The 24,074-nt window shown below is 45.8% G+C and overlaps 1 long non-coding RNA gene across 1 annotated transcript; it reads right to left on the reverse strand.

Moving 5' to 3' along the window:
- Positions 1–2,000: 2,000 nt before the first annotated feature.
- Positions 2,001–23,529, reverse strand: LOC121823248 (uncharacterized). The gene is made up of 3 exons (XR_006064661.2): positions 23,457–23,529; positions 2,938–3,067; positions 2,001–2,668 (listed from the first exon to the last, which is right to left on the reverse strand). It is a non-coding gene; the product is annotated as an uncharacterized LOC121823248 (long non-coding RNA).
- Between the last annotated feature and the right edge of the window lie 545 nt (positions 23,530–24,074).

The following is a 24,074-nucleotide window of genomic DNA, read 5'->3' on the forward strand; positions in this document are numbered from 1 at the left end:
AAACCTTCCCCGAGGTCTACCGTTTGTCTCCTAGGCAGAATGTCTTCCTGAAGGACTTTCTAATCTTAACTGCTCACACTGACTAGGGAGGAGATTGTTGAAGAGTAGGTTAATATGAAAATAATGACACGGAGTCTGCATGTGTTAAACATGGGGTCTACATGTGTTAGACATGGGGTCTGTGTGCTTTAGTCATGGGCTCTGCATGTGTTACAAGTCTGCAAGTGTTATATCCTTTTTTCTTTAAATGCCTGGGGCAAGTGCATCTTCTCTGTGAGCAGTGTTACTTCATCACTCCTGGCCGCAGTTTGCACTAGCCAAGGTGAGGGAAGGTTCCAGAGTGAGCTTGTGTGCATCTCCCAGAATCCATGTTCCTTTGGCTGTGGCCATGGGAGTCAGAGTTCCTGTACACAGCAGTATGATACCACTGTTATCATTATAGTCAATAACCAGTATGATTACACAAGGATCTGCAGTAGCTGACTGTCTTAGTCAGGGTTTCTACTTCTGTGAAGAGACACTATGACCACAGCAACTCGTATAAAGGAAAACATTTCATTGGGGCTGGCTTACAGTTCAGAGGTTCAGTCCATGATCATCATGGTGGGGAAGCATGGCAGCATGCAGGCAGACATGGTGCTGGAGAAGGAGCTGAGAGTTCTACATCTTGACCCATAGGCAGCAGGAAGTAAACTGTATACCACACTGGGCATAGCTCAAGCATATATGAGATTTCAAAACCCACCTCCACAGTGACATGCTTCCTCTGAGGCCACACCTACTCTAACAAGGCCACACCTCCTAAGAGCACCACTCCCTATGAGTCTATAGGGGCCAAACCTATTCAAACCACTGCACCGACCTAAAAGGGGAGATTTAACATACATGTCTTCCTCTGCCCCTCAGCCTCGCCTAGGACCCCATCATGTTCCCCAGAGCCCCATCATGTTCCCCAGAGCTTGTCCTGCCCTGAGCGGAAGCCATCCTCACTCTTCTCAGGAAAACTAGAGCCCCATTTCTATGGAACACACTGATGAACTGGAGCTAGGAAGTGGGTATCCTCCATCCATCCTGCACAGCCCAGCATGGGTGGATAAAAATACGCACATGAAGGTGGGCGAGACGGCTTAGTAAGTGTCTGCTGCACACGCATAATGACCTGAGTTCGATCCCCAGAATCATCATAGAAAAAAAAAAAAAAAAAAAAAAAACACCACGCATGATAATACACATATGCAATGCCAATACTATGGGGATAGATAGAGGAGGGCACTGTGGCTCAATGGTCAGCTAGCCACGCCTACTTGGCAAGCTCCAAGCGTGTGAAGAGGCTCCATATAAACTTACACAGCACCCAAGGAACAACCGAGCTTGGCATTTGACTTCCACATGCACAGGAACTGACATGTATGCACATGTACACACACACACACACACACGTAAAAAGAAATACAGAACCTTTCTCCCACTCCCACTCAGCACCCTGATCCCGGCCTGCCCAGCCACAAGACTGAAAGAAATCCATTTCTGCATGCCAGTCACCCAGCTTGTGCCACCTTTCAAGGGGGCCCTGGAGGCGATGGGAAGCCTCCACTCTCACCCACCTGCCCCTCCTGGACCCCAAACTCCTCCTACACGTCTGTAAGATTCCCAGCCACTCAGGCCCACATCTGAGTGCATTTCCTGCCTGCAGTGTTCAGGCTTGCAATGGCGGAGCAAGGAGCTAATGTGCGCTTGCTGTGTCGTCCAATTCTCGTTGAGACCCTGTGCCCTGCAGTTAAACAACCGCCATGGGCAGCTTCTGCGGGTGCCTGGAGTCCTGCTAACGTGATGGCACTGGGATTGGAGAGCAAAGTAAATGAAATACAACTGCGTTGGCTTCTGCTCCGTTAAGAAAGGGGAAAAAAAATCAATGTTTGTCCAATGTAGAAGGACAAAATCAATAGCAAAAGAAATTTTATTTTCAACCTTCTAAGGGAGTATTACAAAGAAGAAAGAGTGAAAATTATTATTATTTATTGATGTACGTAGCACCTTCTGAAATCCTCAAAGTGTTTTATAGAATTACACACTGCCTTCATCCTTTCCTGCGTACAGGTGGCTTTGTCCTGCTCTGATACAGCCCTTGCTAGAAGGGGCCAATGCAGGCAGTACCAGGACACATGATGCGGCATCCATAGGGTGGTTACATAAAGCCAGAGTTTGATTGTTTGTTTGTTTACCACACAAAGGGGTCATTGGCGGTATGACAGGGACAGCACACCCTCATCCTGCGGAAAGTTCCCAAGGAGGATGGCATCATAATCCATGTTATTTGGCAAAATGAAGAGCACACCGTATCTCTCCATCCTTCTCCAGTGTTCCTTGGTTGGAACAAGCAGTGCACTTGGGGAGAAGCAGCCACCAGCTGCCAACATCTTAATGCAGTCCCTGGCAGAGAGTTTTGATAGACGGCTTCAAAGCCACGGATATAAACGGCTGAACCAAACTTTCCGGGGGATGAATCGTCAGAGGTGTGAGGCAGGAGCATGCAGAGCTGCTGAGGGTTGCGGCTATCTGAGAAATCTACACAGGGAATTGTCAAAATGAAATCCTGTGAGGGCAAAGTGAAACGAACCTTTCTGCTCTCATGCGCCTGTTTCTTCTCATTTGAACTCCATAATAATTCCTGGAGAAAAAGAGAATGGGAATTATTCACCCAACTTCCACAGGCTCATAAGTGTACATAGCCAGCCCCAAACCACTCAGCCTTCTTTTTTTTTTTTTTTTTTTCCAGAAGAGCTAAGAACAAATCATAGCCTCTTAGGGTCAGAAGAAAGAGGAAGAAAGAGGGAATTGATTTAATTAATTAATTAAAGAGGGAATTAAATAGTTCAACTTTCTATACCAAACAGAAACCACCTCCACACGTCCCTGAGAAAGAGGTGCATTCATTACCTGTGTATGGCTGAGACAACACAGCTTCGTCTTGACTCCTGGTTTTGGAGGGTTTCAACCCACCATGGAGGGAAAGGCACAGCTCAGTCGCTGATGGGGGTGGCAGCGTGTGGCAGAGGCTGCTCACATCCTGGCAGGCCAGCAAACAGAGAAGAATATAACAGGAACCAAAGAGGGGCATAGCCTTGAAAACCTTCCCTAGTAAACCCACCCACCTCCTGCAGGTTCTACAGCCCCTCAAAATATCACTTCTAGCTGGGGGACAAGTATTCAAACCATGAGCCTGAATGGGACATTCCAGTCAAACCATAGCAAAGGACAAATCTAGAAGTATATTTATTTCCTCATAGAAATTGCATCTCCTCTTTTGGTTATTATCCCATCTCTTAATTATCAAAATATGAAGATCTACTTCCATATCGCCACCCACTACTTTTGTATTTTTACCATCTAGAACTATCGATTTGTCTCCCTTCCATGTGAGGACAGTGTAAGATGGGAAGTCCACTGTCCACTCTTCCAACAGCCATCTCCTGTTTCCTTAAGAACTGGTCCTGTATCGTGGGCTAGTGAGACAGATCAAGTGCTTGTCTCGAAGCACAAAGACATGGGTTCAATCCCAAGAGCCCATGTTAAACAAAAATGAGCATGGTAGTATTCACACCAAATGGCAGCACTCAAGAGAGGAGGCCTGGAGTCCACTAGCTAGCCAGCCTAGCCTGCTTAGCAAACTCCAGGCCAATAAGAGACCCTGTCTCAAAAACACAGGTAGATGACGTAGATGGCTGCTGAAGAACACCAAGCTTGTCCCCGGGTCTCTACATGCATGCACACACATGTGTGCGCGCGCGCGCACACACACACACACAGAGAATTGGTCTTGCATTGTGGTTTCCAGATATCGGATAAGTTCCAATTTATCTCTATTTCATATTAAAATATCATGCAAACCACTCATTAAAAATTTCAAATATCATCTGGCATCATGGTGATAAAACAATTTCCTCCAGCTTTCCAGACTCCACTAGACTTGTTAGTGAGGTCTTTTCCTAGGAACTGCCATATTTCCCACAACCCTCACTGTACCACCTTGACATCAGCTCCGAACACCGGGGCCAGGCTTTAAAGTCCACCCTCCCTCCCCCAACCCTTTTTTTTTTTTTTTTGGTTTTTTGAGACAGGGTTCTCTATGTAGCCCTGGCTGTCCTGGAACTCACTCTGTAGCCCAGGATGGCTGTGAACTCACAGAGATGCACCTGCCTCTACCTCCCAAGTGCTGGGATTAAAGGTGTGTGTCGCCACCGCACGGCAAGTCCTCCCCTCTTACGCATAGCCCATTTCACTCGAGGTCTGGCCACTCCCGATTCTGTTTCTTGGTGTCGATTAGCCTATCACTTTTTTAGGCTGCATCAGAGTTCTGGGCCACCCTTTCTATCATCTCCATTCAGTTCACTAATGAAACAAACAGAGCCTGGAGCAGAGCCGGCACCAAGTACCACCCTGGGTGGCTAGGATGTATGATTCCTTGCTCTGGTACCAAATTTACCAACTGGCGTCCTGACGACCCTTCATCCGGCACAGATCTAGGGTCAGTCATGGGCGACAGCTACTTTAAAACCTTGAGTAAATTATCCCTGGACCCAGGAACTTCCTGCCTTTTCTGATTTTTGTCCATGACTCTACAGCCTGGGTTCCACTATGGGTCTGCTACCATGTAGACTTTAAATGTCACCTGAAGATCTGTGTGTGAAAGGTTTGGTCCCAGGGAGTAGCTATTGAAAAGCAGTAGAACCTTTAAAACATTAGGGATACAGGGATCTGTGCAGGTCATTGGAGGATGCCCTGATCTTCACACTCTCTCAATTCCTGGCCATGAGCTGATGGCTCACTCCAGCGTGCTCTCTTGCCATGATGAGTGACCCTGAAACAGGCCCAAATCACCAGCACCCACCAACTATGAGCTACCTTTTTACACTGATCATCTCTGGTATTTTGTTACAATGATGAAAATCTGACCAATAGAGTGCTGTGGGATGTTCTGTATGGCAAATGTGTTGCTCTGATTGGTTAGTAAATAAAACACTGATTGGCCAGTAGTCCGGCAGGAGGACGTATAGGTGGGACAAGGAGAAGAATTCTGGGAAGTGGAAGGCTGAGTCGAAGTCACTGCCAGCCACCACCATGACAAGAAGCATGTGAAGAGAAGACACCGGTAAGCCATGAGCCATGTGGCAAGGTATAGATTTATGGAAATGGATTAATTTAAGCTATAAGAACAGTTAGCAAGAAGCCTGCCATGGCCATACAGTTTGTATGCAATAAAAGTCTGTGTTTACTTGGTTGGGTCTGAGCGGCTGTGGGACTGGCAGGTGACAGAGATTTGTCCTGACTGTGGGCCAGGCAGGAAAACTCAAGCTACAATAGAGTGCCCCATTTGCCCCTTCAGTTTCCCCTGAAGCCTGTGACTCTGACGCCCTGCGCTCTTCATCACTCTCCTTAGAGCTTTGATGTTGCCCTTTGTCCATTCCCATGATGCCACTCAGCCTGCATAAGCTTGAGCTTCTATTTGGAAATCCTCCTCGAAACCGGCTGGCTTTGGTTGGTGCTGTGGTCCCTTGTCCATAAGCCTCTTCTATCACCTTCTACCACTTAATTTTCTCTTCACTAAAACCCTAAAAGGGCTGGAGTGTGGCTTCGTGTCAGGGGACCCAGTGTTGGTGTTCAGACCCATCGAAGGGTCCCTTGAAGAGGGGAGTGAGGAACTGAGAAATGCTAGATAGGAAACATAGAAGTAGACGAAGAAAAAAGACAGAGACACAGGATAGTTTCGGGAGGGCCCTGGGTCAATATCCAGTCGCGTCGAGTTTATTTCTAATGGGCTTTTTATACATTAGCAAGGGGAGAGGCAAAACACCTCCCCCTTTCAAGATCAAAGCACAGCGTACAACCAAGTGTAGACCCTTCAAAACACCTGGTAACCACGCCTTTGGCCAAATCATCCTATTATGCAGCCCTGCTGGGTAAAGCAAGCTCAGACTTTCCAACCTTGAGTAAGGCCTTACTAGGGAGCGTCTGTGGGGCCCCCACAGCTTGGTGGTTAAGAGTTTACCGTTTGTGAGGATTGCTGCTCATCCTCAGAACTCCTCTAAATGCCAGGTAGGCTTGGACGCCACCTGTAATTCCATCCTCCAAAGGTGGAGAAAGGGAACAGTGCAAATGGGAGGACTGGACTGAACAGAAAACGTCAAACCAAGCAGATACTAGGAGCTCAGAAAAGTCTGTCTCTGTTTCCCCTGAGATGAGCCATGTTCTTCCTGAGTCCCGGGAGTCACCCAAAATCTTTAAAACCAATATCCCCTTTTACTCGAGTTGGTTTTCAGTCATTTGCTACCCAATCCTAAGTAATGACATGAGCAAGCTCCACCCCCAGAGCCCGAGAGTCCCAGGCTCTCAGGACTTTACCAGAGGAAATAATCAAACACACTGTATCCTATCCAGAGCTCTGGGACCCCAAAACCGGGAAAGGTAAATAAGTAAACGTGGGACCGTAACAACAGCCAAGCAAAACCACATCATGTTCTTCTCAAGTAGTCAATCAGAAGACTTAATACCATAATACCCCACCTGCTTTTTGTTTTGTTTTGTTTTGTTTTGTTTTGTTTTGTTTTGTTTTGTTTTGTTTTGTTTTGTTTTGTTTTGTTTTGTTTTGAGAAAAGGTCTCACTTTGTAACATAGGGTGACCTGGAATTCATTCTGGATAGGCCTTGTAACAATCCTCCTGCCTCAGCTTCCTGAGTGCTGGGATTATAGGCGTGAGTCACCTGGCCTAACTCCTTTCTTTTTTTTTTTTCTTTTTCTTTTTTTAAATTGTGCTCATCAATGCATAATCTATTCTCTTTTCGTTGTTTCTAGGCCTTCTATTTCACAACAAAGGAAAGTCCCTCTGCCAGGCCGCAGTCCAAAGAGCATGGAATCTTCCAGGCAACAGGGAGGGAAAGGCAGCTGAGAGTGTTGCTGACGCTGTTTGCTGGGCAGAACAGGTAAGGGGATTTCCAGCTGAAGAACCGTGCTGAGCAGAGCACAGATGCATGTGACCCTCTGTTCTCAGCACCGGCGAGGTCCCCCGTATCCACCCGAGCCTGTCCCCTGTTTAGTACACTTCTCACTTAAGTCAAAACAGCTTCTGAAAGGAGGGGCGGGAGAAGATGAGTGGACTCTCCATAGTCCTAAACCAGTCAAATTCACAAACACAGTCACAGCAGTTAAATACACACAGACTCCATCTACTCAGGATCTGCTCTTGGAAACTCTATATCAAGTGGGAGTCGCTCTCCTCCAGTTCAAGAGGAGAAGACCCTCCCTCCAGGTAGGCTTGGCATTGCTAGGCAACATCAGCACGCTGACCATCAGACTCGGGCCTGAGCAGTTGCCCTGGCATCTTCTAGAAGACATGCCTGAAGGGAGAGCTGCAGGGCACTGGTTACCAGAACAAATGTATGCTGTAGATTCCTCAGGGGCCTGATCCCTTTTCGGTTTCTTTATTTTTGTCTCTAGTCTGTTTATAATCCAGACCTGCTAAACAATTTTCAGAGCCCCCTGCAGTATAGAAATGCAAGGCCCCTGCTTAAAAATCATTAAGACTCTCAAGACAATGTCAGCTGAGCATACTATGAAGAACAGGGCCCTGTATGATGTCACAGGTTGCACGCCCACACAGCCGGCCATGGTTTGGCCAGGACAAATGCTTATCAATATCAAATCAGTGATTTACAATAATCAAATAATCAGGACCAAACCAGAAGGCAAGATCACCCTGGCTTCAAGCAAGCAATCCATTTGTGTCTCTTTGGGGATTCTGCTTAGAACCCTTTAAAAAGGGTCTCCAGAGGCTGGGGAGACGGGTCAAGCACTAAGGTGCCTGAAACACAAACATAAGGCCCCGAGTTTTATCCCCAAGTCCAGATATAAAAGCCAGGTGCAGTGTGCTTCTGGTCCTGGCCCTGGAAGCAGACAGGCAGAACCCTGGGGCTCTCTGGCCAGCCAGCCCAGCAGAGTGGGGGAGCCCCAGGCCAGTGAGAGGTCCTGTCTCAAAAACACAAGGTAGCAAGTAACTGAGGAAGACGTCTGAGGCTAGCCTCTGGCCTACACACACACACACACACACACACACACACACACACACACACACACACACGGGTTCTCACTGTTGAATTAAGTTTGAGAAATGTGGCTTTACGAGAGTGCTTTTGCAGACTCCAGAGCTCCACAGCACTCACAGCTCCGTTCTCAGCAAATCAATTCAGGGATGGATCGAACTGGCCAGGCCTCCAACACTGAGCATCCCAGGAAAACCATAATCCACGTGTGAAATCCAGATCTCTTTCAGAGCATGCTGTTCACGGTAAGTCATCTGTGAGGTCATAGGCTGCTCTGCCCTTCCCCCAAGCCACGCCTCCTCCCATCTGCTGGCACGCCACTTCCCCAATTTGTTCCTTCAGATTCTCATTTTTTCCCTCACGGCTTCAGGCCCTATTATTAGCGCCTCAGATCAAAGACGCTGTCTGAGAGAGTCCAATCCTTAAAGAAATGGTCAAACACTTGGCTGCTCGTGGTAACCTTGGTCTGCTCTTTCAGAGTGGAGGACAGGGATGCTTAGCAAGCGTTTTCTGAGAAATGAGTGCAAATTGCAGGAAACCGTGTGTAAATTAAAGGAACTGCCTAACCTAATTAGCCACACAGGAAATGTAATGGGTCTGGAAAACAAAAGTGTAATTTATGAGGAAATATCAATTGGAATAATGTAAATAATGGGGTTTTTCTCTGCAGTTTCCAGTTCCTTATGAAGCCGAGGCAGTCATTAGGAAAGGAAGTGCTTGTCCACATCTAGAGAGAGGACCTTTGGGTGCTGCTTGAAAGTGTCACACCACCTCCGGGAAAGAGTCCTAATGAACTGCTGGGTTTCTGTAAGGCGCATGTGGGGTCAGCTGAGTGTCTCACCCTCCGTCTGTTGTACCGGAGCCTATAAAATATCGCTGCACTCTTGGCCGGGATGCTTGGGCTGATGCTCTCTACACTGTGCTGTCTGTCCGAGGGTGGATTTTTCATTCACTCTGGCTCACATTTCTGTTTCCTCTGAAACAGTCAGGTGTTGGCAGCATAGGCTTTAATACCATTTACCTGAGTGGAGATTGTTATTGGTGTTCTAATATGCCTCTCCAGGGGCGCACTGAGCCAATGTCCTTACCAGCTTCACCTTCTGTACCCCTTGAAGCAATTCACTTCTTGACACAGTGTGAGTGTGTGTGTGTGTGTGTGTTCATTATGCAAACAGAAACACAGAACGAACTGCTAAGCAATGATTAACCATAGAGGCTTTAACTGCAGCTGAGGCTGATACAGGCTTTTGCATTAGTTATTAATATCCTTAAGTGCATATTCATGGGGTGCAGTGTGTTCTAAACATGTCTACAGTGTACAACAATCCATTTAAGGGACTTGGTATTATCCTGTTCCAAAACATTTTGGGAGGACAGGGAGGGATACTGACTAGCAGGTACCGGATCTATGTTGAAGTTAAAACATCCTTAGCTTATATTTTAATCATGTTCTGTTATTCCAAGCATCTGGTGGTTGTGTTCCTTAACTCTAACTCCAGTCTGTACCAACACTGAGGTGGTGTGGAAACACCCTCGGCCTAACTCTCCCAGTCCAGGTTCTTAAGGACTAAGGCAAGTTTTGCAGACTCAGCAGAGCAGAAAGCAGAACACCCCAAGCTTGCCTCTCTACGTTTTCCCCACTGACCAGGAAAACAGCGATGATCCCCACCTGCCATTGCCGCGCACCTTTTCTGATTCTTGCGCTATCTGGATGGGGCCATCAGTCTGAGCTCTGCAGACAGATACACAAAACACACACACACACACACACACACACACACACACACACACACACACACACACCCTCCCACCTTAGTCCTGTGTGTCCGTCCCCCCCAAAGAGGGGAGGGGACTCACATCCTCCCCCCACTCCCACTGCATGCATGTGGGGCAGCTTCTCCCCTTCCAGCTCCTATCTTCACAGCACAGTCAACAGTATCAGGAAAACCAGCCTGCCTTTGGACACTCCTAACTCTAAACACCTGTACAAAGCACTTAGTTGGAACAGCTGGAAACAAAAAAAAAAAAAAAAAAGAACAAAACTAGATTGTGGAAAATTTGTTCTTTGGTCAACACATGGGCGAAGGCTGGAGATCCAGTTCATCAGGCCTCTCTGGTCCCATCTGTTATGATAACGAGGGGTGAATATGTCTTGGAAATGGTTGTGTTTTGAAGGTAGAAGTAGTGACATCAATTTCTTCACAAAGAAAGAAAAATAATAACCATTGCCTTATTCTTACTCCGGGCCATCATAGATATCCTTCTTCATAATTATGTGGGCTATTGCTATTATGGCCATCATTTTTGCTATTTACTATTATGGGTATTTAGAGGCTCATAAAAATGTGAGCTTCCTCAATGCTTAAACAGCATGAGAGATAAATCAGAGCATTGGCTGTGTGGAGGAAACCTGACTGGGAACAGCTGGAGTACTCTCTTGACTAAATATTTACAAAAAGCATGATTATATCACTGAGTGACACTGTGTGAATAGAACAATTTATCAATCATCTTGTTTAACACCGATCCCCATGGGAAGGGCGGCATTCCCATTTAACAATGAGAATCTACTGTATGCTAATTAATTTACTTATTTTCACTTAAGGTTATTTTAGACACGTTCGCCCTTGTGTTTTTATAACAGCCCATATTGCACAGAGGCCAAACAAATGTTTTATGGGCAGAAAAGGGTGGGGGAGGCAAAGCTAAGTATGAGTCTTGGCTCACTTTTGGTCCTCTGGGGCTTGGGGTGGGAAGAACGGATGTGTTGAGACGCATCCTGAGTATCTAGTTGCAGATATTGGGGCTAATTCAGAAGAGGTTCTGGGGAAAATAAAAAGATAGAGGCCAGCAGCCTTCTGGATTTAAATATAAAAGTGTTTTTGCAAAACTTCTCCCTAGTGGGGATGAAGCATCATCTAGCCCCACTTCTCCTAAGGTTCCAAAGACAAACCAAAGTTTAAGCCACCAAGTTCCCCCATGGAGAACCAATGAGTTCAGTGAGGGGTCACAGACAGGACTGTGGGTGACCCCAAAGCAGCTGCACCGCTAAGTCTTCATCTAGCTTGATGGTGGCTTCCCTATAGGGGCATCGATGGAGCCCCGTCTCCGAGTCCTTCCCAGCCTATATACTCTAGCCCCTCCCTGAGACCCGGAGACCTCATGCAGTTAAGGCAGACTGGTTGGGAAGAGTAGCTGGATAATTAAGTAAGAGTACAATGACCTTCTCTGGCCCTCCTTTTAGGAGGGAGCATCAGCAGTCAACAAGCCCAGCTGTGATGAGTTTGTGCATGGAGGCCCAGCTGAACTCCTGCAAATGGCAGTTGTTTGGCCCAGAGGACAGTGCTGTGCAACAGACAGACACAGCTGGGATCTCCCACATTCGGAGTGGCTGTGAGACCCAAGCATAGTTCCCATCCTCCATGGCCCTCAGCCTCTTGGGAAAATCCAGCTGACCACACAGACCAGACACATGCATGAGCCTCTCTACAAAGCCAACTGGGGGTGGGATTCTGGGACATTGGCTATGGGGTCTACACACAGTTTGGGACCTTCCAAAACCTTCACTTAATACAGAATATGTAGACAGTAAAAGCACCACATGTGGACAAGACGTGTCACAAAGCTAAGTGAAGAGACTTCTCTACGGATCCCCAAATATAAGCAGTGGTGAGGTACCTCTGTTGTCCAGACCTGTACATCATTGTCATTTGGCAAGGAGAAATAGAGAGAAGGAGTGGTAGCCTGTGGGCAGAACCACACACAACCAGCAAGTATTCACTAGCCAGTGCTGAGCTGGCTCAGAGGAGCGTGGGGTAGAAAAGGGTTGTACCCTCCACGGTGGGCACAGATGAGGGTCCTGTGATGAAATTCCAAGGGCTAATGCCATCTAGTTTCCTTAGCCCTCTAACTCATCCTCCTGCCCCTAAAATTGAGAAAACTTGAATTCACTTGAAAATTAGTAATAGAAAATTATACAGGCCAACTCCCTTACAAAGTGACTATAAGAAAAAACTCCCAGAATAATGTCTCTAGTGACAGTCTGCCAGAACTATAATGGGCTCTTTTGAAACAAGCTGAGAGACATTAAGAAAAATAATACAAGCCATGCAAGAATAACAAAGGGACAAACTTTTAAAAGATTATATATAAAATTTAATCACTTTATGAATTAAATTACAAGAAACACCAGCATAAACACAATTAGAAGTGCCTTCTGAAAATCACAATATTTTTTAACAAGAAAATGTAAAAAACAATTGTTCAACAGTCAACAGAAGATGAGAAACACTGCAGAGAACTGACAAGAATCTAACATTGGAATTCCAGTGACCCTGAAAAACCAAAGCCAAGGAGAAAAGACAAACTATAACTTGGTGGAGATGGAGAGATGGCTCAGTGGTTAGGAGCACTTGAGGCTCTTCCAGAAGACCTGGGTTTGATTACGGGCACCCACATGGCTGCTCATAACTACCTGAAACTCCAGTTCTAGGGGATCTGATGCCCTCTTCTGACCTCTGTGAGCACCAAACACATGTGGTGCACAGACAGGCATGCAGGCAAAACACTCCCCCACACATAAATTTAAAAATAAATATTTTTTATTGTAACTCAAAATAATTTTCCTTAAAGAAAATACGTGCAATCATGCATTGAGAGAATCCCATGATCCTCGAGAACATCAAACCAGAATGATCAACACAAGTCATTTGTTGATGAACATGATGCACTTTAAAGAAAAAAAAATCACTTGGATAGCAAACAAAAAGAGCACATAAAAAATGAAATCAAAGTTCTAAATATTAACTCCTACACCAAAGGAAGATAAACACACTTAAGATACTTACTGAATGAAAACATAAAGCAAAGATTTTATACCCAGTAAGTCTAACCTCCTAGTTAAAATGCATCAAATTACCTGTTCACAAGAAAACTAAGAGGAGTCTTGTTTGCATGCATCCTTCCTGAAGAATCAGAAAGCAAGATTCAAACAAAATAAATGACAACCAAGAAATCAGCAGAAAGAATTCTACACATTAAATAACTGATTACTTATAAGAGTAAGACAGTAAGTTATATTTGGGCATTATGTTGTGTATATATAGTGTGTGTGTGTGTGTGTGTATGTGTGTGTATGTGAGTGTGTGTGTGTGTGTGTGTGTGTGTGTGTGTGTGTGTGTGTGTGTTCAAGTTGTTGGTCAGACTAGTCCAAGAGCCTACCAAAACAATATAGGTTATTGCCACTGTCCTTGGTTGTCTCCTAGAACTTAAAGATAAATCCCTATGCTGAAGACATTGCGTACTTCAGACCTGAGACCCACAAGATCCATGCTGGCTCTGACCTGAAAGCCTCTTCCTTGGGGACTCACTTTCATGGTACCAAAAGGTGCTATGCAAAGTGTCAAAGGTGAGAAGCAATCAGTAGTCCTACCCAGCTGTCGTGCCTCTGAACCACAGCCACAACCAACATGGCACGATATTGCTATAATAGTGGCACATAGTCTTTTATTTTTTTAGCTTTCTTTTCATTTATTTTTTGTGTCTTTCCCATCATGCATCTCGATCCCATTCATTTGCTGTTCCTGCATATCTGCTCTCTGCCCTTGTACCTCCCCCACCACCCCGGATAAAATTTAAGAGAAAAAAAGAAAAGAAAAAAATGGGGGGGGGGGCGGAGTATCATCATGGAAGCTGTAGTGTGACACCGTGAGTCACGCAGTAAATGCTTTTGTCTTTATATCTTCACTTGCAAGTGTTCATTGGCAAGAATCACTGGTCTGGTTTGAGGCCTCTGGTTTCTACTACAATGTGGATGCTGGGCCCTCACTGGGACTCCTGGTTTTCCCGCTGTTGCCCTGTGTTGTGGGAATCCTGCAGCTTTGTGTCTGCAGGACTGGTCCCCTTCACATGCTCCAGCAGATCATGGAGTCGGGGAGGAGTATGAAGGGGCTGGAGAAAGAGGACATGGGAAGGGTTGGAGAGAGGAAAGAGGGGGAGAAATTATGTAATTATATTTTTAAAAATTGTTAACAAAAAAGGGAAATTTTTGAAATGGACGCTTGAGAAACAGAAAACCACTGAATTTAAAATGATGAAGAACATAATGGTCATGTGCAAGCTGAATATCTTCTATGCATGATGCTGTCACTGAGTAATCAAATCAAAGTAACTGTTAAGTAATTATGAATGATAACCTTCAGCCAACAAATTCTAATGATGTATTGTTGAATAATATAACTTATAGGAAATAAAAATGCATTCACATTTTGGATAATCAAATGTAATCATTAAGTTTATGTTACCACATGCAAAGCAGAATAAGAAAAAATTTCACAGAAGAAAAAAAGAAGAGTTGAGAGCACATATCCAATTCCAATAGCAAAAAAAAAAAAAAAAAAAAAAAGTGCAGACAGTGCTTTGGGTCAAGGGAGAGGAAGGGATTAGAAGTTGATGGGAGAAATTGCTAAGTCTTAGGGCTCAAAGACCTGCTCCAACTCAGTCTCTCCCTTTGGGAAGGTTATAGTCACTGTTACAGGAACATCAGGTCTGCCTTTCAGTTTTTCATCAACATTTTATTTAACTATCTCTACTAATTTCACTAAACTACCTTCAGTATTTCCTAACGTGACTAGTTGGTGGCTCTGTGTTGCTAGTCCTGCTTCCTGTAATAATGAGACAAAGCAAATGAGCAGTGGACTACTCCAGACTTGTCATGCCCTGTGCCCTTCATGATGTGGGAGAAGAAATACACAGAGGAAATACAGACGAATTTAGGTAAAGGTCCTACAGTCCTAATTTAAACCAGAAGTATCATATGAATTGATGTTTTTTTTTTCCTTCAACATACCTACACACCAGTTTATGGCCTAGCTCTGTTTACTGGAAAAAACCTAGCGAGCATGAGCAGTCCTGACTGCAGTCTTCCAGTACCATTTGCCATTACTTAAGAAGGTGGCCTTGGACGGGGGAGGAGGGGGCTGTCTCAGCTGGGAGAAAGCACTTGCCACGCAAGCCTGCTGACCTGAGTTTGATTCCCAGAGCCTGCCTAAAAGGCTGGATATGTGGCAGATACCTGTAATCCCAACACTCCTAAGGCAAGATGGAGAGACAAAGACAGAAGAATTCTCCAGAAACTCATGGACCAGCTAGCCTGGAGTTTAGTGGTAGTCTCAGCTTTAACAAAGATAAGAACCAGTCCCCAAAAGTCCTCTCACTTCCAGATGCTTGTTATGCTGTGCATGTGTCTGCACACACCCATACCCCCCCCCCCACACACACACACATACACACACACACACACACACACACACACACACACACACACACACACACACGCATGCATTTTTTTTTTCCCTAAAGGTAAAGGGTTGAAGAGATGGGAGCAAAGGATGTTTGCTGTTGAGGACCAGAGTTCAGTTCCCAGCACCCACATCAAATGGCTCATGGTCACTTGTACCTCCAGCACCAAGGATTCTGACACCTTGTTGTGCCCTCAGCAGGCACAGGTACACACGTTTGGCAAACACATAAATATGAATAACCTGAGCTTTTTCCAAAGCAGCACTCATTGGAGAAATAGGGAGAGCTGGATGTGAAGAAAATAAGATGTGAAGAGATAAAGCTGCTGCTGCTGCTACTGGACACAGCAGAGAGCAAGCAGCCACCAGCCCCGGTGAACTGCAGAAGACACAGACTGCCCTGGCTGAAGCCCAACATTCCTGTTCAAATCCACGGCTTTGTTTAGTGATCGTCTTCAGAGGATGATGGAGGAAGGACCAATGTATTCACTCAAAGGAAAGAAGGGAGAGAGGGAGGAAGGAGGAAAGGGAAGGAAAGGAGAGGAAAGGAAAAGAGGAAAGAGAAGGGGAGGGGAGGGGAGGGGAGGGGAGGGGAGGGGAGGGGAGGGGAGGGGAGGGGAGGGGAGGGGAGGGGAGGGGAGGGGAGGGGAGGGGAGAGGAAAAATTGTGACTGGGAAGGGGACTCAGTAAATAGATCACTAGCCATGCAAGCAGAGGGACCTGAGTGTGGTCTCCAGAACCTATGCTAAAAATCAACTCCAAGCATGGTTCAAAACCAGGGAGCTGGAGACAGCCAGATCCCCAGGACTCGCTGGCTGGCCAGCCTAGCCTAACTGGAGGGATTATAAAGGTGATGCACGCACAAGTGGTCCCAGTTCACCTCTCTCCCGAGAGCCCTGGACCACCACGTACTTCAACCTCCTGTGCACTACAAGGCCCATCCATCTCTGGCTGGGATCTTCTTTACTGTGAAGACGCTCTCTCGGGCTTCGCTCGGTTCCACCCACCGCACCATTCCACGTGTCTGAGAACTTTTACCCCTGCTGCGTTTTTTAAATTAATTCTTAGTTTTTAACAACTTCATACACAATGTGGACATATTCACCGCCCCCCACACTACCCCTTCACCTCTCACTGGCACAGACCGCCTTGTTCTTCCCAAAGATTCCCCCTTCCTACCCGCATGTCCCTCCTTTCCGTGTGTGTGTGTGTGTGTGTGTGTGTGTGTGTGTGTGTATGTGTGTGTGTGTGTGTGTGTGTGTGTGTGTGTTCTTTGTGCAGCCCCCATTCGTGCAGTCACAGCTGTTGTGTGTTCGTAATCCCAATAGGCATGTCATCTCCAGAAGACGGTGCCCAAACCACTCCTCCTCCCATCCTTCAGCTCCCACTGTCCTCTGATGATGGCCAATCTTACCAAGTTCCCTGGGCCTAAAGGTGGGGAGGGGGGTGACAGGTGACACAAATGTCCTGTTTGTGGCACAGGAGTGAGCAGTCACCGTGAAACCAGAAATGTTGCTCTCATACCTAAACAAGATGAAGACACAGCAAGGAAAGAAAGAAACTATAGACCAGAGCGACACCCTCCCGCGGCATTTTAAAGCCTGGTCCCAAACCGCAGAATGTGTCCTGGAAACAGGTATCACTCCGCTCCCCAATAAGAGCAGCCAAGAGAAGGCACAGAATGTCACAGACTCCTCCAAATACAGTCTGTAGGCTGTCCCTTTGAACAAGAAAACTGGGCTAATTCAAAAAGAGTCTCCTGCCTGCTCCCGCTCCCTTGGAAGGTTGAGAGAGAGAGAGAGAGAGAGAGAGAGAGAGAGAGAGAGAGAGAGAGAGAGAGAGAGAGAGAAGCAAGACCACTCAGCTGTGTCCCCAAGCTCCCTTTCTGTCTCACTTGGAGAAAGGGTTTGAGGAGAGCGAGACCCATGCGGCCCTTTATTGTGCACAGCTGGAGAGGAGGGGCTACTGGGACTCAGAAGCACGCACCCCATCCAGCCCTGCCAGGGTGCCCAGCTGGCTCCCATCCCTGGTGACTGACTGATAGTACCTGCCTCCCCAGGACCTGAGTCCTCAGATGTCAGCGGCATCCCAGGGGAAACAAAGAAAGAGCTAAATGCTGTCTGTGGTGTCTGCATCTCCAGAAGCCTTCGTAGGTGGTTATTAACTTCAAAGGAACCCCACACACACACACTTTTCCATCCTTCCTTCCCTCTGAACTCAGAGAGAACCTGAGCTGGGACTATGTGCATCAGAGAAGCTATGGGAGGATGGCCAAGGCCTGAACCCCACCCCTGGGTGCTCAGTAATGCAGATCCATTGTAGACAAAGAAGGGGTCCTTTCCCCCTAACTTTCATAAAGACTACAGGGTGACTTTTTCCTATTTTTAAAAAATTAAATCCACTTTCAATTTCATTTATGTGTGATGTGTTATTGTTCCTCCTTCCCTCTCCTCCCTCTCGTGACTCCCACATCCCCTCCATTCCAGTCTCAAGTTCATAGCCTCTTTTTCTTTAATTATTATTGCTACATATAATATGTATATGCATACATACATGAATAAACACACCCTGCTGACACTATTTAGTGTTGCTCATGTACATATGTTTTTAGGGCTGACCACTTGGTATTGGATAATGAATTAGGTGCTCATCCCTGGGGAAGACTAACGCTCCCTCTCTCAATAGTCTTTAATTGCCTGTAGCTCTTCATCTAGGGGTAGGCCCATGAGATTTCTCCCATCCATAATGACATGTCCCCAGAACCCAAATACTCTGGGCGTGGCAGCACACAGGTGCACGTGCATAATCCCAGCACTTGGAAGGTAGAGACAGGGGGATCTGAAGCTCAATGGACAGCCAGCCTAGTCTGACTGGTGAGTTCCAGGCCAATGAGAGACCTGGTAAAGTAAGGAAAGGAAGGAAGGAAGGAAGGAAGGAAGGAAGGAAGGAAGGAAGGAGGGAGGGAGGGAGGGAGGGAGGGAGGGAGGGAGGGAGGGAGGGAGGGAGGGAAGGAAGGAAGGAAGGAAGGAAGGAAGGAAGGAAGGAAGGAAGGAAAGAAGAGAGGAGGAGGGAGGAAGGGAGGGGAGGAAAGAGAGAGAGAAAAGGAAGGAAGGAAGGAAGGAAGGAAGGAAGGAAAAGAAAGAAAGAAAGAAAGAAAGAAAGAAAGAAAGAAAGAAAGAAAGAAAGAAAGAAAGAAAGAAAGAAAGAAAGAAAGAAAGAAGGAAGGAAGGAAGGAAGGAAGGAAGGAAGGAAGGAAGGAAGGAAGGAAGGAAGGAAGGAAGGAAAAAAGATGGATAGACAGATGGACAGCATCTATGACTATTCTCTGGCCTCTGTCTGTACATATCTACTTGTGCATGAGTATCTACCACACATGAACATAAACATATATATATAATATATACAAATTAATTGAATGAAAAAATATTTACATAGCAACACATAATTCCTATATAGATTTAACTGAGAAAAGAATTTTTCTCAGCTCTCATGTAATTTTCCCAACTATCCATTTGTGTATATTAAATGAGATTAGTTTTAAATTGTGTATTTTCTCTCTAGATATTTGCTTAGAAACTAGTTTTGCCTCAAACCTAATATTGCAGCTCTGCCCACCTAGACCTCGTTTCTACACCACGGCGGCCAGATTCTGAATGAGCGCCTTCCCCTCCCTCCCCACCACCTCCCCCTCTCTCACTGAAATCGTCAGCCCTTCTCAAACCTCTCACATTGCTTCTTGGACTTAACTGTTTGGCACAGATGTCACCTCGAAACAGCCCTGACTCTGCTGGTGACTCTGCTGTCCCCAAGCTTGGGGACCCCTCCTCCACAGCAGATGGTCAGTGTATGTGACTGGCCTCATCACCGGCCTGGCAGAAAGCCAAGAGACCAGCTCCTTGGGCTTTGTGTCCTTGTAGACCAGTCATGAAGATGTCCAACTTTGGGAGGGTCTGGTCCTGCCGCGCACTATAAAAAAATTCCCTCTAGGAACCGGCAGACAAATGAACCCTGGAGAAACACCACCGTGGCCAGTTCTCATGTGGTCCCCCACCAACTACCCCTGAGGAAAATGAGCCCTCTGACCTGCTGTATTTCTACAGAAGAACAACTTGTCACTTGAGGGGTCCTTTGTCACCCTCAAGGATCTAATTGTGCATAAGTAAGTATACTTGACCGTCCTGCGTCCCTCTTCACAGTGGGTTCTTAATGGGTGGGCTCCCTTCTCTCTTCCAGTGAGCCCCAGAAGGAGAACACCTGCCGGTCCCTGGCTGTGTGTCTCTCCAGCCTGAACAGACTCTCCTGCTGTTCTGCTGCCCTTGGTATTTCCAAATGACACCCTAGGAAAAGCCCATTCTGAACTCTGCCTTGACTGCCAGCCAGCTCCTCCAGTCCTGAACCAAGCATCCCAGAGAGCCTGTACTCACTCAGGGTTTGCTGTAGATGTCCCCAGCAATTCTGCCCCCGCCTGTGATTAACACTGTGGATGTTGCTGGCAAATGTTCTTCAAAACTAGCCAACAAGAGGCTGAATTACAGTGTAATTCTCCCTGCGCCCTGACATGTCTAAACTATATATTAATGAGGTGTGTCCAATTGAAAATTCAAAACCAAATATATTCATTAGCAATCTAAAAATAGACGCTTCCCTGTGAGATTTTAAAGCCTGTAGGCTCTTCTTCCCATGTCGATGGTCTTGGTTTGCTATAATAAAAGCAAGAAAAAATAATCTTTTAAGGTTAATAGCTTTGAACAATTAGTATAAATAATGGCCCACTTTGATGTTTTCTGCAATATTAATTTCAGAACTGAGCATATTATTTTGCTGAGCCAGAGTGCTAAGCTGACTGGAAGTTAATTTTTATTCTCATTCTCTCCAAGGAAGTGAATCTGCAACACTCATTTTGCCATTTACCACTTTAGAACCGTGATCATACAACCATCCTCCCTCTAACGGCACTGGCTTCTAAAGGTCATGTCTACAGGAGTCTAAGCGTCCCACCAGGCCTTACCATCCTGCAAAGAAATATCCCCCCTTTTTGCAAGACTATGTAGAAATCAGAGTGTTGAATCAGCGATACCTGCACAGCCGTGATCATCACAGCAGTGTCCACAACAGCCAAGACACAGAGTCAGCCAAGGTGTCCCTCAACAGATAGGTGATGTCTTACAATTCCTGTTGCTGTGACAAAACACCATGACCAAAAGCAATTTGGAAAGGAAATGGTGTATTTCAGCTTCTAACTCACAGTTTACACTCTTTCACTAAGGGAAAGAACCTGGAGGCAGGAATGTAACTAGAGTTTTCCTGCCTGGCCCACAGTCAGGACAAATCTTTGTCACCCACCAGTCCCATAGCCACTCAGACCCAACCAAGTAAACACAGAGACTTATATTGCTTACAAACTGTATGGCCGTGGCAGGCTTCTTGCTAACTGTTCTTATAGCTTAAATTAATCCATTTACATAAATCTACACCTTGTCACATGGCTCGTAGCTTACTGGCATCTTCACATGCTGCTTGTCATGGCAGTGGATGGCAGTGACTCCTTCTGCCTTCCTGTTCTTTCTTTTCTCCTCTCTGTTAGTCCCACCTATACTTCCTGCCTAGCCACTGGCCAATCAGTGTTTTATTTATTGACCAATCAGAGTAATTTGACATACAGACCATCCCACATCACAGGAACTAAAGCAGAAGCCAAGGAGGAATACTGCTTACTGGCTTGTTCTCCATATGGCTTGCTCAGCCTAGTTCCCTATACAACTCAGGACTATCTGCCTGGTGATACTGTGGGCTGGACCCACCCACATTGATCAAGAAAGTTACCTTCAGATTTGCTCTGATAGTTTGAGTGACAATAATGCCCCCCCCCAAATGCTCATATATTTGAATGCTTGGTCCCCAATTGGTGGAACTATTTGGGAAGAATTCAGAGGTGTATCCTTGTTGGAAGAGGTGTGTCACTGGGGACAGGCTTTGAGGTTTCAAAAGCCCACACCATTCCCAGTTAGCTCTCTCTGCCTCCTGGTTCTTGTCTCAAGTATGAGCTCTCAGCTACTGCTCTAGCACTATTCCTTCCTGCTAGCTGCCCTGCTTCCTGCCATGATGGTCATAGATTTATCCTCTGAAACTTTTAGCCCCCAATAAACTGTTTTCCTCTATCATTTGCCTTGGGCATGGTGTCTCTTTACAACAGTAGCAAAGTACTTAAGACACTTGCCTACAGATCAGTCTGATAGAGGCATTTTCTCAATTGAGGGTCCTCTCCTCAAATAACTCTAGTTTGTATCAAGTTGACAAAAAACTAACTAGCATAGATAGACAAAGAAAATGCAGAAATAGATAGGTAGACAAATAGGTAGGTAGGTAGATAGATAGATAGATAGATAGATAGATAGATAGATAGATAGACAGATAGATAGATGATAGTTAGATAGATGATGGATGGGTGGATGGATGGATGGATGGACAGATGGACAGATTAGACAGGTAAATAGACAGGTAGATAGATGAAAGATAGATAGATAGATAGATAGATAGATAGATAGATAGATAGATAGATAGATAGATGTGGATGAGTAGATGGATGGGTAGATGGATGGATGGACAGATTAGATGATGGATAGACAGACAGATGATGGATGGATGGATGGACGGATGGACAGATTAGATAGATAGATAGATAGATAGATAGATAGATAGATAGATAGATAGATAGATAGATAGATAGATAGATAGATAGATGACAGATATTTAGGACAGCATACACAAAACTGGAGGACATTATGTTCAGTGAAATAAACCAGGCAGAGAGAGACAAATAACTCATGTTCTCACTCATATGTGATAAAGATCTCATAGAAGCTGAACACAGAAGAGTGGTCACTGAAGACTGGGACAGGGTGATATAGAGAGGCTAAATAGTGATACCAAATATGGTAAGGTCAAAGGAACTTGTCCTAGAGCTCTAGAGTACTGAAGGGTGACTATCATTGATAGAAATCTATTATGTTATTGTATTTATATTTATATTACATATTTCAGAATAATTAGAAGAGCCGCAAGTTTCCTGCACATAGGCATGTTCAGCATTTGAGGAAATGAAAATGCCAGCTACTAGCTGGAGAGATGACTCAGCAGTTCAGAGTGGTTGCTGCCCCAGGCTAAGAAACGGAGTTCAGAACCCAGCCCTCACCTACAAAAAGCATCTGTGACCCCAGTGCTGTGGGAGACAGAGATGGAGAATTGCTGGTGCTTGCTGGCTGCTAGCCTACCTCCAGGTGATAGAAAGGGGTACCTGACAGCCCCCTCTGGTCTTCTCGCACATACAGGCACATGCACCTGCACGCGCGCGCGCGCGCGCGCACACACACACACACACACACACATATTTATACACACATATCCGCATTTAAAAAAAAAAACATACCAGGGTTGGGGATTTAGCTTAGTGGTAGAGCGCTTGCCTAGCAAGCACAAGGCCCTGGGTTCGGTCCTCAGCTCCAGAAAAAAACGTACCTATCTGATTTGATCAGATGTGTACCCTATATGTATCAATTGAGCCTGCTGCACTTCCTAAACAAGTACAAAGAGGACCAGTGTGTGCCAGTTTTAATACAGTTTTGAGCTGTGTGCATTGCTCAATAGTAGAGCTTTGTGAGGCCCTGAGTGCAACCCTAGGTACCACAAAGACAAAGAATTCAAATTACGAAACTGTACAAGTGACACTCCAGAGGGGCTGGCTGGGCACATGAGTTGAATAGAATGACATTTCAGATGCTGTAGGCCAGGGTCACCCTGAGTATTTGAGCCACAAGGCTAAGCACAGTGCTGGCCTGTGGGTAGTGTCCACTGCTGAGCTTCTTGGACTAGGCACAGGCGCATCCCAAGGGCACATTCTCATTCATTTACTCCCTCTGCTTAAAGCAGAACGGGGGGGGGGGGGGGGATGAATTCACATGTGCAGTTTCCGCTAGAGTTCAAATGAAGCAAGCAGGTTTTAATCAGGAAGCCACTTTGGGAAAAAGTCTCCCCCAAACCTGCCAGGTGTGTGGTATCCTTGACCAACCTGAGAGGATGAAGTTGAGGAGCCATCGCTTCATGGTGTATGATACGGGCGCATAGATAACCGTCTTGTGTGTGGAGAAGCCTAGAGCAAGAAAGCATCCACTTTCCTACTTCAAAGCCCCCGTCACTGACAGGGAGACTTGGAGAAATTGTGACGTACCGGGCAGCTATTTGGGCGGCGATGGGGTGCTGTAAAGACCGCCCACCCGCTCTCAGAAAGCCAGCCACCAGAAAGTTAACTCCGCTATGCCTTGCCCTGTAAATGAATCTGAGGCGTCACGGTACTTCAATTACTACTGACGTCACAGTCATTTGGCTTCATCCTGACAGCCAATGGATTACAAAAAGCAATTTCCATAAGTGAGACAGGACAAATGAATGCGGGCAAACCTCTACCATCCTTCTTATTTGAGGAGATACAAACACGGTGTTCAGTATTGTTAAATATAATATCTCTACGTTCTGATAGACTGAAAACAAGTTCCTACTTAATAATCCAAGCACTGCAACCTAATCATTATTAAAAAGTCACTCTAATTTATTCTGTGTCTGCCTTCTAGACCACCCATATAGTATCTTTAATTTCTATAGGTAATGTAAATGATAAAAAACAAAATCC

This window comes from Peromyscus maniculatus, chromosome 16 (assembly GCF_049852395.1).
Source record: "Peromyscus maniculatus bairdii isolate BWxNUB_F1_BW_parent chromosome 16, HU_Pman_BW_mat_3.1, whole genome shotgun sequence".
NCBI classification, from domain to species: Eukaryota; Metazoa; Chordata; class Mammalia; order Rodentia; family Cricetidae; genus Peromyscus; species Peromyscus maniculatus.